A 19,264-nucleotide genomic window follows, 5' to 3' on the forward strand; every position below is an offset into this window, starting at 1 on the left:
AGCTAGGGTATTAGTTTCCCCTCCCTGCAGGTGAGTACTTAACTGTGGCACAGCTAATCTCATGATGGATCGTTGGTCTCTAAAGTGTCAGAACTTCATTCTCTCCTCCCTATCCATAAATGGTCTGTAATCCTGGACAAATCTGCATCTTTAGACAAACTGATGGGCCTCAATCTTCCTAAGTATGATGGGAACAAGTGCGAATGGCCTTTTCCTCCCTGCAGTGAGAATATGCGACCATGAGTTCCATATCTGCAAAACCCTAAGGAAAGGTTACTCAGAGGCAGCGTTAGGTGAGAGGAGAAAAAGGTTATTTCAGGCTCTTGGCAGCTTTCAGAAGATTTGATTGTCCTAATCACTACATGTTAAAGTTAATGACTTCATTTTTGTAGTCATTTAAAAAATATAACTGGGTTATTTGATTTTTGGTTGTAGTAATACCATGTGATGGTCAGTATAATTTTACACAAAATTATTTGTAATGTGAGCAAGTGCCATAAAGTATATCTGCAAGACTCATTTAAAATGACTCTCTTCTCTCCATCCCCTCCCCCAGCCCCATCCTCAACCCTACCCTTTTCCGTTTGTACTGTGGGACTACAAAGATCTTGAAGTTTAGGTTTCTGTCAGACTTTTGGAAACCTCTGAAAGAGAAAGATGTCTTAGAAGTTCATAGATTTTCACCCCTGGCCAGTGCAGAGCGCTCACAGGTAACTTGTATAATATTTATAATTTCAAGCTAATAGAAATATCATATTTCAAAACACGTCCCTGAGAGCAGTCTTTTTGCTCCTTATAGAAAGACATAGGAAACATCCACATTTTTCTAGTCTGCCATTCTAACGCACATTGTGATCTTGCTCTGGTGACTCTGTAATTATAAATTTTCCAGTAGCCCCTCCCCAGCCTCTCACGTGATTTTTAACCCAGGGCCTGGGCACTTGTAGCAGGGTGTGATCCCAGGACCAGTAGCAGCGGCACCACTGGGGAGCCCATTAGAAGCGAGGATCTCAGGCCCTGCCTCAAACCTATTGAATCCGAATCTAAACTATAAAAAGATTCCCCTGCTGATTCTTACACACAATAAAATCTGAGAAGAACAGATCTAGAGTGAAGGGATTTCACCCCCATTTTACCCACTGTAGACCTTGTGTGGTAATACAAAACTTGCAAACTTCCATTTGGTGTTTATTAAAAGATTAGAGTCCTTAGTTAAAATGTTACCAGATTTGAATGTCCTGTACACATTCAGCTATTTCTCAGTGTGTGTATATATAACTGGCTTTAAAGTACTCTTGTCGACCAGGCATGGTGGCTCACGCCTGTAATCCCAACACTTTGGGAGGCCAAGGTGGGAGGATTGTTTGAGCCCAGGAGTTTGAGGGCAGCCTGGGCAACATAGCGAGACCCCATATCTATAAAAAATTAAAAATTAGCCAGGTGTAGTGATGCATGCCTGTAGTCCTAGCTATAGGAGGCTGAGGCAGGAAGATCACTTGAGCCCAAGAGTTTGAGGTTACAGTGAGATATGACTGAGATACTGTACTCCATCCAGCCTGGGTGACAGAGTGAGGCCTTGTCTCTAAAAAAAAGTACTCTTGCCTTTCTGGGTTCTTGTGGACCAGGGGTTCTTCCCCACCCTCACCAGGGACATTTGGCAATGTCAGGAAACATTTTTTGTCACAGTTTGTGGGGAGAGGTCCTACTGGTGGGTAGAAGCCAGTGATGCTGCTGAGAATCCTGCAATGCACAGGATGGCCCCCACAACAAGGACTTAACTGGCCCCAAATGTCAGTAATGACAAGGTTGGAAAACACCAGCATCTGATTTATAAACGCTCAGATGTGTGACCAGAAACCATAGAAGGCTGTAGGAAAATAGAGTCATGTGGCATGTGGCATGCCGTGATATGACCAGGCAAAGAACAAATAGACTGGCAGTGGCTGGAGTGACAGTGGTGGGGGCGTGGAGGGCAGGGAATGGAAAATCCAACCAGAGACGAGAGGAGACATCTAAGACCATGCTAACTGGTACTCTGTGCACAAAGGCAGTCAGCTTTAGAGGACAGGGCTAAAAGGCTAGGCACGGTGGCTCACAGCTGTAATCCCAGCACTTTGGGAGTCCAAGGCAGAAGGATCATCTGAGGTTAGGAATTTGAGACCAGCCTGGACAACATGGCAAAATCCCGTTTCTACTAAATGTACAATAATTAGCTGGTCATGGTGGCAGGAGCCTGTAACCCCAGCTATTTGAGAGGCATGGGTGGGAGAATTTTGTACATGAGGTAGAGGTTGTACAAAAATTTGCTGTACAAGAGGTAGAGGTTGCAATGAGCAGGGATTGTGCCACTGCAGTCCAGCCTGGGTGACAGAGAGAGACTGTCTCAAAAAAAAAAAGAGAACAGGGCTAAGGTTCAGGGACTGGACACCAGGTATGAGTTCCAGAAGGGGTGGGAGGAGGTGTAGGAGAAATATATATAGAGAGAAGGTTTCAGTTCTAGAGTGGATAGTAGGTATGATCTCAAAATCATGATAGACGTAGAAGGATTTCAAGTATTAGCATAGGAGCACATGGGCAGATTTCAGGTAAATCCAGTAAGATGAGGACTCAGAAACAAGGCAGAATCCTGCTTACTAGAACTGGGACGCCTGAGAGCCAGGCCAGCAGCAGGCATGACCCAGTGCCAAGTGTTCAGCTGGAGTGAGCTTCTTAAATCCCTCTCAACCAAGAAAAGGCTTAATGCTGAGTCTACAGCACAGCTGACTTGCAAGAAGGGGTCAGGGGCTCCCAGCTATAGAGAAAGGTGGATCAGAAGTAAGCCAGGTCCTGACAGTGGCCACTGAGAAATCACGGGATAAGAAATGGAATAGAACCCGAGAGGTCCTCTGGGTCATTCCCCTCCTGCAGGGCACCTAGATCATTTCAGAAAGATTATCTACTCTTCAACTTCAACATTTCCAGAGAAGGATTTCTTAAGGACTGGTCAATGCCTTATAATCCATCTAAGTCAAAACTTCTTCCCCATTTCTAACCCTAAACACCTCTTCCTGGGATGTAAAGTGAGTCTCTTTCATCCCACCCTGCACACAATGTGACTTCTAACATTCAGTAATGATCAAGAACACAAACCACCCTCTGCAACTGCCAGGCACAGCCTCCCCTTTTCCAGGCTAAAGCATCTCAATTCCATTAGCGTGTTGCCCTAAGAGTCTCTCCCCGACCTTTTAATCCCTTTGTTATCCTCTGGACCTGCTCCAAGCCTTGCCTGCTTGAGATAGTTACCACCAAGTATGTATTTGTCAAATGGAAACTGTGCAGACTGCCCTTTTACCATGGAACACAAAGAAGGAGGAATATAAAAGAATATACACAGTTTTGTTGGTTTTTATTAGTCTCTCTCCTGTCTCTCCAAGGAGTTGTCAATCTTTTCCGCATTTATAGTGTAGCTGGAGCACTAGTCCTTAGGCGAAATTCCACCAAAACAGTTTGGTTGTTCAGCAAACGCTTTCACTGTGACCCTCACCTAAGGACAGTAGAGTCCACTGTCATATGGGACAGCTCTAATGAATTTTGCTTTAAATAAAACTAGGATAAACGCATTCGTTCAGTTCCAGAGAAGGCATCATACTGTCCTGTGGATTTCATCTCAAATGAGCTGCAAAACGAAGTTCTTTTCCATGGAAAGGGATTTACTCAACTGAATTCACTCACTTTGCTATAACTGGATTAATCTCATTTCACATCATGTCTCTAAGTAGAAAAGTAAACTGATTTACAGCAGGCTAAGTGAATTTGTTGATGTAGCCAACATCAGTAAGATTTATTCCAACTAGACTGCAGTCAAAAATTGGTGTCCTGGTTGTTTTTGCTTCTGTAAAGTAGTTTGCAAAAGTGCACCACTTTCATACTCGATCTGAAAAACAGTTTATCAAAGTTACAGTAGATGAGTTATTGTGGGTTGCCACAGAACGTACATACATCAAATGAAATGAGCATTTCTCCCTTCCCAGATCTTGAAACGGTCTTTTGCCCCCAACCTTATAAAAAATATTCATTTTAGGCCAGGCACAGTGGTTCACACCTGTAATCCCAGCACTCTGGGAGGCCAAAACAGGTGGATCACTTGAGGTCAGGAGTTCAAGACCAGCCTGGCCAACATGGTAAAACCCGGTCTCTACTAAAAATACAAAAGTTAGCCAAGTATGGTGGGTGCCTGTAGTCCCAGCTACTCGGGAGGCTAAGGCAGGAGAATCATTTGAACCTGGGAGGCAGAGGCTGCAATGAGCAGAGATCACACCACTGTACTTCAGCCTGGGTGACAGAGCGAGACTCCGTCTCAAAAAAAGTCTGCTCAGGAGATATTGTGACAAAGAAAAAAAAATCATTTTATTCTATCCTCATGTTCTAAAAGCCACCCTTTTTTATTTTTGAGTTGTATTTCACAGGGCACTGCTCAAGATAAACACCCAGCCCCATGTGAGGTTGAGCAGGCATTGACCCCACACTTGCCAGCACACCGCCCGGGAGCAGACCACCACTCTGTACCTTGCTCCACCTTCTGCTTTCTGCAGCACACTCTTCCTTGTCTTTCTTCTGCATCACTCTGCATTTCCAAAGCCACAATCACGTCATCCTCTCAGGAGTCCCAGTCTCTGCTTATGCTGGGGCCCTCTCTTTTGTCTCTCCCAGATTGCTGACTTTATTCTGGCTTGTGCTTCTCACACAATAAGACTGCTAGTGGAAATGTTTTTTCTGATTTCTATAACTGGTAGTTTCTATAAGCAGAAGTTACTTTCAAAGGAAAGAACCTGTGGAGATGAGCCTGGGGTGTCACAGGGCTGTTCCATGGATCAAATGTAATAACGTGTATTAAAAAGCAATTTGTAAACTGTAACATGCTCTCCAAAAGTAAATTATTACTGTATTATATAACTTTAGAGTTTAATAAGCAGCTGGATGATATATAAAAATGCAAGGTTCAATAAACATCATTGGAAAAGAAAATTAGAAAGTGGGGAGGGGCATGGATGCTTCCGTAAGCGAACCAGGGGCCTCTCAACATTTTTTCCAGCCAAAGCACATCATTTAGTTGAGAGCATACACTCCGTTCTGAGGACTGCCTGCTCACCATTCTGGACCTAAGGCCTTCCCTCTTGCTTAAGCTCCCTCATCCCTCTCATCGCCACCTTCCCAAATCCTAGCCGACCCCAAAGGCTAGCCCCCAACCCACCCTCTCTTCCTAGCTCTGCCCCAGATGAAGTGAATCTCTTTCTCTCCAGCACTCAGTCTTATGTTAGAATTATTTATGTGGGCATTGATCTTCCTGGATTGACTGTGACCTGCTGAAGGCAGTGGTGGCATCTGCCACAGCCCCTGCCCCCAACAGCACTTCACCTCCGTGAACGGAAGTGAATGGAAGGAACAGCTCGATTAGGGTGGCCAGAGGAGCCAGGAGAGAATTCCATGGACCAAAAACATCCTGCAAAAAGGCTTTGTCCCCAGAGGCTGGTCTCCAATTTGGAAAAATTCCTACGCGAGCAACTGTAGGACCCCTCTGAAATGGAACGGGGTCTACTAAACAAAACTTGTAAAAACCCTAAGTGATGAGTTGGTTATTATTATTCTCTGTACTTTTCTGTGCATTGGAAATGTCTTATATTTTAAGTTGAATGTAAAAAGACTCCATCCTATTTTAAATTAGTGAGTTGAGTAAGTTTCATTGTAACTTGATTTTCTCCCTAAAGGTCTTCCTATAGTTTGAATTATAAAAGTCACTCTTAGATTGCCAGCTTGGTTGGTCCCCCATGAAATCATGAGTTCTTAGACTGTGTTTCACGCAACGCCAGGTTACACTGCACCCTTAATGAAAGGAATTTCTTGTCCAGAGTGCAGGGCTCTTGGAGAACAAAAAGCTTTTTAGCACGTTTAAAAAAATCCTTGAGCTGTTTTAGTATTTTAATACTTTACCTTTGGTGGAGCAGAAATGATTTATGTGATGTTTTTGGCAGACGATTTTTTTAGGAATCATCTTTACCACTATTGGCCACATAACTATTGCCAAGTACATAATAGGTGCTCAATAATAATGTTTTTAAAACTAAAATGTGATGCACTTCTAAATTAAAGGTAACTTTAGTCATTTACAATAGCAAGCAGTGGGTAGAGTTTCAATTGCTTCTCTTTGGTATTCATTAGAAATCATTTTTTTAAACTGAGAAGCTGGAGAAAAGATCAGATATTTTTATGGAAACTGCACTGATGAAAGCAGAGTGTAATTTTGTTGATAATCATTTGATACACAATTATTTGAGGGATTTACTGTGCTCATAGATTAACGCTGTGTTGTTACTGTAACAGAGCATTAGCGTAGAGCCCTGGCCCAGTGCAAAGCTCTCTAGCATCAATTCTTTTCCTTCATCAGCAGCCCAAGGCCCCCCTGTCTACAATTCCATGCAGTGCAGTCCTGGCACAGACCCTTAACCTGAAACCCCAGCCAATTTCCCTAACAACACGCCTCTCCCCTTCACCTGCCAGATGCTTCTTGTTCTCAGACACTGCACCCTGAAATTGGGAGCTTTCACTGAGTTAAAAAGGCAAATATAGAATTACCTAGCTCTATCAGTATTTTAAGTACACTTGTAGACTTAAATGAGAGCTCTTGTACAAAACCACTTGAACTCTTTCTTAAGATATGATAATTTTTTTCTCTCTTTGATTGAACTGTTGACCTTCTGGATATATGACTAGTTATTACTTCAAGTATGTTTGGAACTATTCTTGCCCTAACCATTCTAAAATGTAATTAGCATTGAGACATTATTGTAGAAGCACAGCACCTCGGGCTGGAATCTCATTAGATGGCAAAAATGGAGCAGAATTGTGCATACTCCACGCTCAAAATATCTCTAAGAAAAATTCATGGCATTGGGGGGAAAGTTGAAATTGGTGATTTCGTAGGCCCTTTCTTGCTCACATATTTGATTTGTATAAGGATCCAAACAGAGAAAAGACTGTGGTTCTTCTGTTTGAAAAATGAAAGCAACTCAGTTTTCTTCGAACTCTTATGTAATGTGGCTACTGTCACATCTCTGGGTCAACCAAAACCAAAATCATACATTTTCTGGCTTTAGCTTTTCCCCCTTCAAGAAATGCATAGCACTTTTAGGCATTATCTAATTTATCCTCACAACAACAGATATTATGGAGAATGAATATTCTCCAGGAGGTAGTTAACAAAATATGGGAAAACTGAGGTCCAAAGAGGTACGGTAACTCATGGGTTATTCACATTGCTCCTGAACATTCCCACATCTGGGGAGGGAGCTCTTTATTTGCTGAACTGAAAACTATTTCATGCCTCCTGCTCAGTTATTTCAGTACTGGCTCCTAAGTTTGGCACCAATCCCAACTGTTATGAAATTGCATACGAATAATAATGAAGTTCTTCATTCCTGGGATCCCAAAAGGTTATCATTCCAAGTTCATTACAGGCCACTTTGGATGCCCATATTGGGCCCTAAATGATTGGAACCATCGGGAGAGGGCTTGTCTGACGCTGCCATTCACCTCATTTGTAAGTCTCTACCGTGTTTCACACTGAGTTGTGTCTCGTTGTTTAAAAAATAACTTCTCATTATAATAACATTTTCCCTTAATTGCAAAAATATTTCTGACCTGAATTTATTCTTGTCATAGCTATGTGAGCAAGCAGAGTCTTGTTTGCCTTTACAATATATTAATAATGTATTAATTAGCTTCCCGGTGCTGGCAAACAAGGAACAAAAAGGATTTGTCTAAATCATGAAAACTGAAGGGAAGCAAACACTTTGGTAATTATATTTTAAGGGCAGTCTAAGCATTAGGTAGTGTGGCAAATTTTTGGCCTAATTTTTGAAATAAAATTGGCCAATTTACTGTTATGGGCATAGTTAAAAGGCAATAAAGGCAAGACACTATGAGTATTTTGATTTAGCTACAAATAGCTGAAATATACTAGATCAAACCATATGAAATTGACAATATCTGGGGGCTGGCTGTCAGGACTCATGCCTGTAATCCCAGCGCTTTGAGAGGCCAGGACAATCACTTGAGGCCAGGAGTTTGAGGCTCCAGTGAGCCATGGTTGCACCACTGCACTCCAGCCTGTGCAACAGAGCATGACCCCGTCTCTAAAACAAATAAAAATTTAAAAAATGACGACCATATATCTGACCTTTTTTTACCCCAAAAGTGGTAGTTTTATATAATTTAATCTAATATTAAGGTACTCTTGTCATACTGTACCAGCTCCTAAACATTATACTTTTCATTTTCCTTCTTTTTCTTAGCTATCATTCTTACAACAACCGAGAGAAGGTAAATACAGGTCAGAGATTTGACGCCTGTTTTTTACATGTATTTATTTTTGTAGATTCACAAATAACATATGTTTTGCAGTTTTAAGGTTTCTAATTATATTAGACCCTGTTTTTTTATTTTACTTAGAGTCATCATCCTTGCTGCCTGTCCTTCACATGTGGCATTCACCAAGTCAATTCTTCATGCCATTTCCTTCACAATCTTCATACAAACTCATTATCTCCGTTCCCATCTATTCTGCCACAATGCATGATTACAGAACACTCCCCTTTTTTGAGATATTGCTCAATAGAGATTAAATCTAACATCCAGTTTTACCTGTCTATCCTTGAATTGCAGGTTCCCGAGAAGTCAGAACAGATAGCCGTACAGGTATCCCACTAAATCCATTCTTTTTTCCCCTTCAATATTTAACAAATATTTACCAAGCATCTATTTTGAGCAAGCATTAGAGTAAGTGCTCTCATAAATCAGAAGTTGTATAAATAAGGATGCATGAATTCATGCAAATACAAATTTAATGCTGGGTATATATTGTTTGAAGCACCTGACATGTATCAATCTATTTATTCCTGTCTAAGGGGATAAGTACCATTGTTGTTTCCATTTTAAAGATGAGGAAAGTGAGGCCAGAGAGAGTATATGAACTCCTAAAACCCAAACCCTTAACCACAGCATTAACAATCTATCTGGTTATAGTGGAGGACCCAGTGTCAAAAAAACAATTGCTTTTCCCAGACCGTGAACACAAGATGTGACAAATTAGCAGTTCCTCCTCATACCCTAAGATGTAAATATCCACCCAGGCCAACTTGTGTCTGTCAGAGAACAGAGAATGGACTTGTCACACTGTTTTCTCCCTTGAGGGTCTATCTGCCACCGCTACTTTGGTACACGCTAGGGGACATACACTGCCCAAAATATTCTTGCAGAGTCATATCTTACCCCACATCTTATCACAACCCTGCTGAAGGTCAGGCACCATCAAGAAAATGTTCACTCATCTTCCCGTTATGCCCAATGTGTGAACTGATAACACATCTAAATTCAAAGAAAATCAACAGAAATCACCTCAGTCAACCTGAAAAGTCTGGTGACTCATTCCCACCCTTCTCATGGGGCTCCTGCTGGGCTGCCTGGTTCTCCTGAACCAGCCTCCAGGCCGCCTGCAGCCGGAATGCAGCTCAGTGTTCGAACCCCCTCTCTGTGCCCATCAGATGAGTGTTGACTTTCTTTGGCATAGGCATTTGAGTTACATTTGAATTGCTGAACATGCTGCCCCCGTTCCATGCTGACTGTGACCCCACTGCATGTGCCCCGGAGGCAGGCTAAACAAGTTTGCCTTGGAAAAAATAGCAGGGAAGAGGATGCTGACTCTTCAGCCCCCAGAGTAAGTTCCGTCACTCTGGAGGTAAAGTCATAATATCTAAATATGGCTCGATTCATGTCAGGTCTTATAAATACACACACACACGTGGATGCTGAAACTGTGCATGCACTGACAGCCAAAAAAAAAATCAAAACAACTTACTGTTTCATTAGCAGGACAAGACCTGGTAGGCCAACTCACCAGAATAAAGAATACAAAAATGGGCATTTAATATCTCTACACACACACACACACACACACACACACACACACACACACACACACAGATATAACGAAGACCCCAGGAGACTGGTTGCCCTGGCAATGAAGAATCATTTGTATATTCAAGGATTTTCTTGTTTAAATTTAAGCTAGCCTCTTGAACTTATCGAGCTTTCTCGAGCTTAGCTTTAGGCCTCCCTCCTCAGACAGAGGTCTGACATCTGTTTCAGCCTCTAGCAAGGCAGGAAGCTTAGAAGTAGGAGCAAAACCTCACAAGCCAGCCAGGCTGGCTTTGAATTTCAGTTCTCTCATTTCTCAGCTGTGTGACCTGGGTCAGCTGCTTAACCACCTTGAGCCTCTATTTCCTCACCTGTAAAATGGGAGTAACAGCGTTAAAACAAACTTGCATGGGTTCATCATGAAAATTAGATAGATGAGATGACATACTACATAGCAAGCATTCAGAACTCTGCTTCATTCCAAGTGTGAGTTATCGGTAATAGTGGCTTGAAATGGGTTTATACCGCCTGGCAGGAAACCACTGAATTCTTTTTTGTTTTTGACTTGAGTCTTTGAAGCGCTTTCATCTCATTTCTTCTTCTTTTGTATTTGTGGAGGAGGATGTTTAGCCATCCTTGGAGTACAATCTTTTATTAAAAACCATTATTAAGTCTCTTCAAGTTTCTCTTTTGCAGTAAATGATCCAGATTACTTAATGGTACAGTTTTACATGTTTTAATCACTTATTTGAACTTATCAATCATCTCCAGATACAGTACACACAGAAATATTGTCTAGGAAAATCTGTTACTGAAATTCCTTATCATCTGTGGTCCGTTAGCTCAAATGTTTAAAATTCATTGTTTTTATATTATTTATTTATGTACTTATTTTTGCAAGACAGGGTCTCACTTTTTTGCCCAGGCCAGAGTGCAGTGGTACAATCATAGTTGACTGCAGGCTCGAACTCCTGGGCTCAAGCAGTCCTCCAGATTAAGCTTCCCCAAAACCTGTTATTCTTAAGAGCAAAGTTAAGTTCCATCATATTGGTCAGTTGGTTTCACTCCATCATGTTGCCAAAACCACCTGATTCTCAGATGCATAGTTTAGCACAAACCAAACCAGAAGAGACCATAGGTCATTCATTCATTCATTCATTCAACATTTACTAAGTGACTGCTGTATGCCAGAGGTTGGGCTATGCTCTAAGATCACAAAGAGGATACTTCTTAGTTGGAAGAGCTTACAGCTTGGGAGAGAAGACACAGAAGTAAACAAATCATTACAAATGCCTTTCCATTGGGTGCCATGCTTGAAAGGAGAAGGTAAGGCCAGGATACCCTTGGGGCAGCAGGGAGGGAGGATTAAGCTCAGGGAACAGCTTTACTGGGAAGGTGACATTTGCACCCCTATTAAAGAGTGGCAAGAATTGAGGAGTACAGAAAGGACAATATTCAAAGAAGAAACACCCAGGGATGATTTGCACGTGGTAACATTAGGTAACCTTAGGTGACGCTGCTGTGACTGAGGCCCAAGGTCAAGGAAGGGAGCAGAGTCATGCAGCTACCCAGGGTCAGCCAAGACCAGGCTAGGAAGCTTGAGCTTCATTCTTCAGGCATCCAGGGGCAGAGGAGGGTGCAAGAAGAGACATGGCACAGTCTCATCTGTTTTGCATAAATCACTCTGGAAGCAATGAAGAGGGGAGAGTGGACGTATTTGAGCCTAAGTCAGGAAGGGGAAGAAGGATGCTGGGGTTGTGGAGAAAGACTATAAAACCCACACAAAGGAGGGCTGATGGAAAGATGGAAATTAATTTCAGGTCTATTTAAAAGATAGCATTTAGAGACCCATTAGTGGGAGGTGTCAGGTTTGGGAAAGAGGAGGAAAAGACACGGAGGAGTCCAGAAGAAATTTCCAGATTTCTGGCGTGGACAACTGTGAGGGCAATCGTGCCAGATAGTGCCAGAATGAAACTAATATAGGTTGGCACAAATCCATCTCTCAGAAATGCACCTCAGAGACATATGTTCTGCTGAAGGTCAGTAGTGAAGGCCAACTTCATGTGCAAAGAGCAGTATATATATTTCTTACTAGCTATTCTTTTTATAATACTTCTTAATATATGTGACATGTATGAGCTGAGATAGTATTCATGTAGGAATTTTCATTTTTCATTTTCTGGCAATTCTGTGTTCAAATACGATGAGACTCTAGCATTATTCCAATTATCTACGCCTAGTGTAATATATATCTATGATTCAAGGTTATTGTCTTCCCCGACTCCTCACTAGAAGGTGAGCTTTGTGAAGCCGGGGACTTTGTCTATTGTGTCCTCATCTCCATTTCCAGCCCCAAAAACTAAGTTTGACTCCCAGTAGGTGCTAAATACTTATTGAGTAAGTGATTGAATTTCCATATGGGTAAAAAGAAACTGTCATTTCCTTTACTAATGAGGAAAGAAATGGAAAACAAAAAACAAACCTGGACTTAAAACAGTTTTTCACAAAAAGATCCAATTGGCAAAAATGGAACTGAAGTTTCAAAGCTATTTTTCTCCCTGCAGCTCTACTTCTGGGAAAATCACAGCTGCCAGCTTAGATGGTGGTTTTCACTGCCCGGTTACAAATTCTGCACAGTTGTACATATTGGCAGGGCTCAGCTTCCTTAAATGCCATTGGATCAGTGGGGAAATGGTGATTTTCCTTATTGATTTAATGCCAGTTCCTCTTTTATGAAAAATCCCACGTGCTGCTCACTGGCATATGTACCATAAAAACTGAACGTAGGGGGCCAGAAATTAAGTAAGTCACTCATGTTCCTCTCCAGCCATATGACGTTAAACCATCTCTACTTTCAGGCTGGAGTGTTTAATCATTCTCCCTTTAAATTTAGAGAGTGATTATTCCTCCTGGTGGATTGCATATATGCTCCTTTGATCTATGAAATACTCATTCCTGGATGAACTTTAAGCTCCCAAGAAATGCATGTAAAATACTGTTTATGAATCGCTGGAGAAATGTTTCACATTCTCATTACTCCAAAGTAGTCACAGCAAACCTCTCTCTCCAAGATTCGTTGTTTTTTTCCCAACAAGAGGAAAGAATGTCAGCGGTAGCACTGTGACAATAATCACCATTGTTGTACTTCCCATGGATTTTACTCAGTAGCCTCACAGAAGTGACAATGTATGGCCGGGCACAGTGGCTCATGCCTGTAATCCCAGCACTTTGGGAGGCCAAGGCTGTTGGATAATAAGGTCAGGCTAACATGATTAAACCCCATCTCTACTAAAAATACAAAAATAAAAATTAGCCATAGTCCTAGCTATGCTGGAGGCTGAGGCAGTTGAATCGCTTGAACCCAGGAGGCGAAGGTTGCAGTGAGCCGAGATCGCGCCACTGCACTCCAGCTTGGGCAACAGAGTGAGACTCCATCTCAAAAAAAAAAAAAACCTCAAACTGCAAAATGAAATGAATAGTCACCAATGAACGACACAGTCAGTAAGCTCTGCACCGGTTCAGAAGAGGACAGGGGTAACAAGACAGTAATCCTGAGGGAAACAGACTTGAATTTGAGCTGGACCTGAAGTCAGGAGCTGGAGTGAGAAAAGGCAGAGTGGTGGGAACATTTGTGAACCAAAACTTAGGTGCGGGTTCTGGCAGGCAGGGTGGGGATAGCCTGGGCATGACCTTGAATGCCACTCTAAGGACTTTGGACTTGATTCTACAAGCAAGGTGGAATTATTAAGAGGTTTTGAGTAGAAATGATGTGAGCTGAACAATGCTTTTGAGAAACTAAATCTAGCAGGGATCGGTGCTACAAATTAACTGGAGGTGTTTCAGAATTGAGATCATGAGACCCTGACCCAGGCTGGGGGCAATGGGATGTCTCCATCATACAGTACATTCCTGTGAATATTTCTTTGGGATTCATATGAAATTGTGCCGCAATGTGTCTAGCTGTCTCTGCACTCTAAGACAGTGATACTGTGATCCTGTGTGCTGCCTGGAACCAGTCTCATTCCTTCAGCACCCCAGTTGGGACTTGAAATGGGCCCAGGTGTGGCCTGTACACAAAGAGAATCCAGGCAGCATAGATTGTAAAAGGTGGGAGGAATCTTGGAGCCTTCCAAATCCACCTCCTCAACTTACCAAGAAAGAAGCTGACTCTTGCTCATCTCCCTAATGACAGAGACAGCATGGGGCCTCAGATCTCCTTCCTGTGCTCCAGCAGTGCTTCTGAGGCCAGTACAGATTCTGCTTTGAGGTGTCGTGTACCAATTCTGGTGCAATCCAGAGGCATTTTGAATGAGTGAAGGAGTTGCTTGTGTTTTCTTGCCCTAATTGAGATCATTGAAGCTCCTCTCCTTTACTCTACACCAAGCCCCCCAGATCCAGTCCCTCCCTGAGTCCCCAACTTCATCTCTGCCAATTCCCTGCCTTGCTGCTATCCTCCATCACCCTGTTATTTCTTGCATCCTGCCATTGGTTGCGCTGTCCTCATATCTGAAGGCTTTATGTCCCCTCTTAGGCTACAACACCTCCAGGCCTCAGCCCTCCCTTAGGTGGACCAAGCTTCTTCCTTGGAGCTCCATGTTACCCTGCATAGGGCTCAATCACTGTGTCTCATGGTGTCTTGTAATTGTCTGTTTATGTGTCTGAGCCCTGCATAGGCTCAATCACTGTGTCTCATGATGTCTTATAATTGTCTATTTATGTGTTTGCCTCCTACCCCTCAACTGTGAGCCCCCTGAGGAAAGGAACTGTGGGTATGCATCATTGAATACTCAGCGTCTAGCACAGTGCCTGGTACACAGTAGGCATTGAAATGTCTGATAAATAAGTGAATGACAGTTGCACATTTGTTTTCTTGGTATATTCAGTCATTTACTAAATATTTATTGAGCAATTACTTATAATTGAATTGGCGCTGTGTAGTTACACTTAAACGTCCAAATAAGCCTATCCTCTCAAGCTCCAAATTATGCATGCATAAATTATACATGTGAAGTGTTAACATGCACACGCAGCAGAGAGTATGCATATCTACAAATACCAGAGCTAGCAAATGCAGTAAACTGTGTGCCAGATGTCCCTGAAATTCACAAAGAACCAAGAACCAAAAATGACAGTTAGCTCCATAAGCCCAACAAAAGAAAAAAAGAAAACAAAAGAGCAAAAAAGCAAAAGAACAAAAGAACCTCAAGCATAAGGAAGTGGCTATGTTTTTTTCTATGTGCTCGAGCTTGGGGTGGGGAAGATTCATAAAAGCATTCTATGCTGGACCGGTTCATGTTAAGTCTGAGTTCCTCAAGGGCTGACTCTCCGGAGCTGTTTGGAAAATTCATTGCCATGCATGAGTCGGGGAATTGTTTTTTTTTCCACTGGAAATTGTTAATGGGGACTGCATTAGTGGCCCCTTATCGCGTTGCCTGATAGCGAGACAGCAGGTTCGCCCAAACAATTCTGGAACCCTGATCACTGCCAATTAGGGGAGTATTGTCTGGCTGACATAACCAAGTGAGTATAAATATATTTATCGTGATTGGAATGGGGAAGGGAGACTGCACAGAGATTGAGGTAGAAGCCGTCCCCCCACTGCCTGGCTCCAGCCTGGATCCAGCCCAATGTGTCACTGTGCTCAGCAGAGGTGGTCACTGGCTTTCTGAGGTGGAATGCACAGTGGAGAATTCAGGGCTAGAATTGCTTCTCCCAGACAGAAACTCGTCTCTCCTTATTTTTCCTCCTCTCTTCTCTTTTTTTCATGCTCGCCTCTGTGAAAGCTGAAGAGAGAAGAGAAAGGAGATGCCACGTTGATTGCATTTTAATTCTGCCCCGCCGGCCATGCTATCCCCACTTAGCTTCCCTGTTGTGGAAAGTGATGGCAAGGCATAGTGCCCCGACCGGACCCCCACCCTCTCAGCCCGCTGGCGTGTGCAAGTCAGTCTGGCATTGGGTTTATTTAATTGTTGATTTGTGGAACTTTTATGGGAATACCTGTAATGTGTCTCAGCCCTGGGATTGAAAGACTCTGAGAAAAACAGTCCCTTGCAATGGACTAGAGATGGGAGGAATAGCTCACATTTAAACAGCTGAGAAGGAAGCATGTTTAAGTCACATCTGGGGGCATTCCTGTTGTCTGAATGGAGAGCAGGGTCTTTTTAAGCATCTGCCCAGATTTCAAAATGCAGGCTGCATCGTTTCTTCCTGAAACAAATGGTCAAATCGTATCATCACGGGAGAGGTCAATGACAAAACTGATCTCACGGCTGGATTTCAGCTCTGGTCCATGGAGGCCCAGTCGGTCTAAGGCATGACCTTTTTTTTTTTCCCCTCACTCCTGACTACTTGATAATGGCTATTTACAGGGCCAAGTTGATTTCAGCTATTTTCCTCCATCCCACGTGTGCTGCCCTGCCTCACCAATTGAGGGCTGAGGCCCCTTCCCAATGGCTACAACGAGGTAAAGGGGCCCTGTCCTTCTGTCTCCTTCGTCCTATAGTTTGTCTTCACAGATACAAATTGCTCTTAGGCCTGCCTTCCTGGATTTCACCAAAACTATTTTCTTACTGGTACTATGGATACCACAAGTGGAGATGTAAGTAGGAAGGGGCAGGTCCACAAATAAATAGGGAGCCCAGATGGGAGAAATGTCATTAGAGACATCACTCTCCCTAAAGACATCTGACCACCCACGTTCCTGCCTCTTCCTGCTACCATTTTCCTCCTTTGGCTGCTTAGGAATTGTCGAGGCCAAACTCCTTTCACCCAGATTCCAGAAATACACATATTTCCTTTGCTTTCCAAATCTTGATGGATGAAACACCTTTTTTTTTTTTTTTGTCTTCAGTCTCTTGCCAGAAATATTGTTTTTTGAGAACCAGAGCTCATTTATCTCCAAGGGAGAAAGAAATTCCTTCCATGTTTACCCATTAACAAATGACCACTTAAGCGAGAATACTGGCACTTCTCTATCTCTGCTAATAAATGGGTTATGCACCTTGGTTCAGGCTTGGCAGAGGTGGGTGGATAGCCGCTGTTCCCTTCAAGTTGGCTTAATTTCCTCCTGTTGGCTTTTGTTTCCTTGAAGCACAGAGATTTCTTGGTGCTTTCTTTGCATGACTCTGCTTTTAAGGAATGTGCCCAACTCCTTCAAGTCTGTTGTTTAGTAAGCTGAGTTGATTAAATCCCTAGTATTTGTGGAGGGGCCTCCTGTGTTAGGTGCTATGGGCTACTCCCCACTTGAAGGCTGAATGGAGTCACCCATCTGAATACTAACTTCCTCCTAATCCACTGGTTTTTCTGCTGTGTAGACAGGGATATGAAGTAGCCACTTACCAAGAGAGTGTGATGTCATAAACCAAGCTTGAGTTCTAAAGTGAGCAAGACCTGGGTTGTACAGTAATGCAGGCTTGGGTACATTGCTGCTCTCTTTTGAGTCACATGTTCCTCATTATAGATGCTGATGGGAACAGCAGAGCTGTCTGTTCATCTTTGCTGTTCTCCATAATGAGACAGAACCAAGCAGACAGTGAAGAGCCTGGTCTAATCACATAACATTGGTGCAAATTATATATGGTCATAAGAAAGTGTTTTTTATCTGAGCATTTAGGTAGCATTTGGTGTGGTATTTGATGCATGTCATTTAGTTACAGAGATAAAACCTCCTGAGCACACACAAAGCTCTTGACCTGGTTGAACATTACATCTCACAAATTTTTATGCTTTTTACTAAGGATACTTCCTGCTAGGAAGTTGTAAAAGAGAAGATGGAAGTCTATTTAGCGGTATTGTAGCAATATCAGTTTCCTGGCTTTGATAGTGATGTAAGATGTCCCCATTGGGAGAAGTGGGGTGAAGAATACAGGGGAGCTCTCTGTACTATTTTTGCAATTTCCTGAGAGAGAGAGGAAAAGAGAGAAAGAGGGAAAGAGAGAGAGAGATAGAGAGAGAGAGAGCGCGCGTGCGCAAAGAGGGAATGAGCTTGGCTTTAGTCCCTGTCTAGACAAATATTTACATTTGGTTTGCCTCTTTGTGTAGATTTTGTGTAGTTAGCACTCCCTTTTCTGTGGAAGAGAAGAAAGAAAATAGAATGAGCTGAGAACCCCTGCCAACATTATGTTAGAAAACCACCTACTTCCTGCTTCTCCCATCCTCTTTACCTTTACAGACTTACCTTCTGCATCCACACTCACCTTGTCCTCCTTCCTTCCCATTCAAAGGGGCAATTCCTCTCCTGCTGAACAAATGAACTCCTCCACCTGAGCAAGGTGTCCCATCCCTTCCTGCTGTCTCCAAGGCCCAGTCCTGATACATAGTCTCTCTGGGTGAATTCCTTCTTACTCAGGGTTTTAAAAACTATCTATATTGGAATTGCACCCAAATTTATAGCTCTACCCAGACTTTTTTCTTGAGTTCTGTACCTCCATATCCAACCTAGATCATTCACAAGTGTTTCAAACTCTTCTCTAATTACTTCCTCTTTCTATATTCCCTTATCTCAGAAAATGCTACCAACATCTACCCTAATGCCCCCAACATCTACCCTAATGCCCCCAGCAGGAACCCAAGAGTCATTCTAGACCTATGCTGTCCCTAGTACTTCAGATGTGGCTAGCCCAAATTGAAATGTGCTGTAAGTGTAAAATACACAGATTTCAAAGACTTAGTTTGGAAAAAAAAAATAATGCAAAGTATCTCAATAATATTTTATATTAATTTCACATTAAAATAATATTTGGGACATATTGGGTTAAGTAAGTTATTAAAAATAATTTCTTTTTCCTTTTTAATGTGCCACCAAAATATTTAAAATGGCATATGTGGCTGGCAATTGTGACTTGCATTATTTTTCTGTTGGCTAACACCATTCCAGACTCTTTTCTGTCTTTTATCCCCTTCCAGCTGGTCATAATGCACAGTGATTCCCTTGAGTTAAGGCAAGGAGAATAGTGGTTAAGTACACAGGCCAAATTTGAATCCTGGCTCCCCTATTTTTTGATATATATGAACTTGGGCAATTATTTAACCGCTTTGAGCCTCACTTTCCTCATCTGTCAGCTGGATACAAGAGCAGTTCTTATCTTCAGATTCTTGCATGCTTTAAATGAGATAATGTATAAAGCACTTACTATGGAGATAAAAACATGTGCGCAGACCCAATGTCAAAAGAAAGAGCCTGGTCTCCCACTGTTGTTGTTCAGGCCCTCATCATCACTAGCCAAGACTACTGCAATGCTTTCTCCATCTCAGTTCACCTGCCCTCCAGTCCTTCATAGTGCCATCTGATTAAACATTCCTGAATGCAAATGTTATC

At 42.5% G+C, this 19,264-nt stretch overlaps 1 protein-coding gene across 2 annotated transcripts in view; it reads left to right on the top strand.

The window, feature by feature from the left end:
- The window catches only part of GRAP2 (GRB2 related adaptor protein 2), a 75,418-nt gene that overhangs the window by 9,507 nt on the left and 46,647 nt on the right, over positions 1 to 19,264 (top strand). The window contains exon 1 of one of the 2 annotated variants that reach the window (XM_012459010.3): positions 14,752 to 15,468. The exons of the other annotated variant lie outside the window; for it this stretch is intronic. The gene's annotated coding sequence lies outside the window, so the exon portion shown is untranslated. Of the gene's footprint in view, positions 1 to 14,751; positions 15,469 to 19,264 lie in introns of those variants that run through there. 2 annotated transcript variants of the gene reach the window in all.

Source organism: Aotus nancymaae, unplaced genomic scaffold (genome assembly GCF_030222135.1).
Source record: "Aotus nancymaae isolate 86718 unplaced genomic scaffold, 86718_ANA_hifiasm-v0.15.2.pri h1tg000076l, whole genome shotgun sequence".
Lineage (NCBI taxonomy): Eukaryota > Metazoa > Chordata > Mammalia > Primates > Aotidae > Aotus > Aotus nancymaae.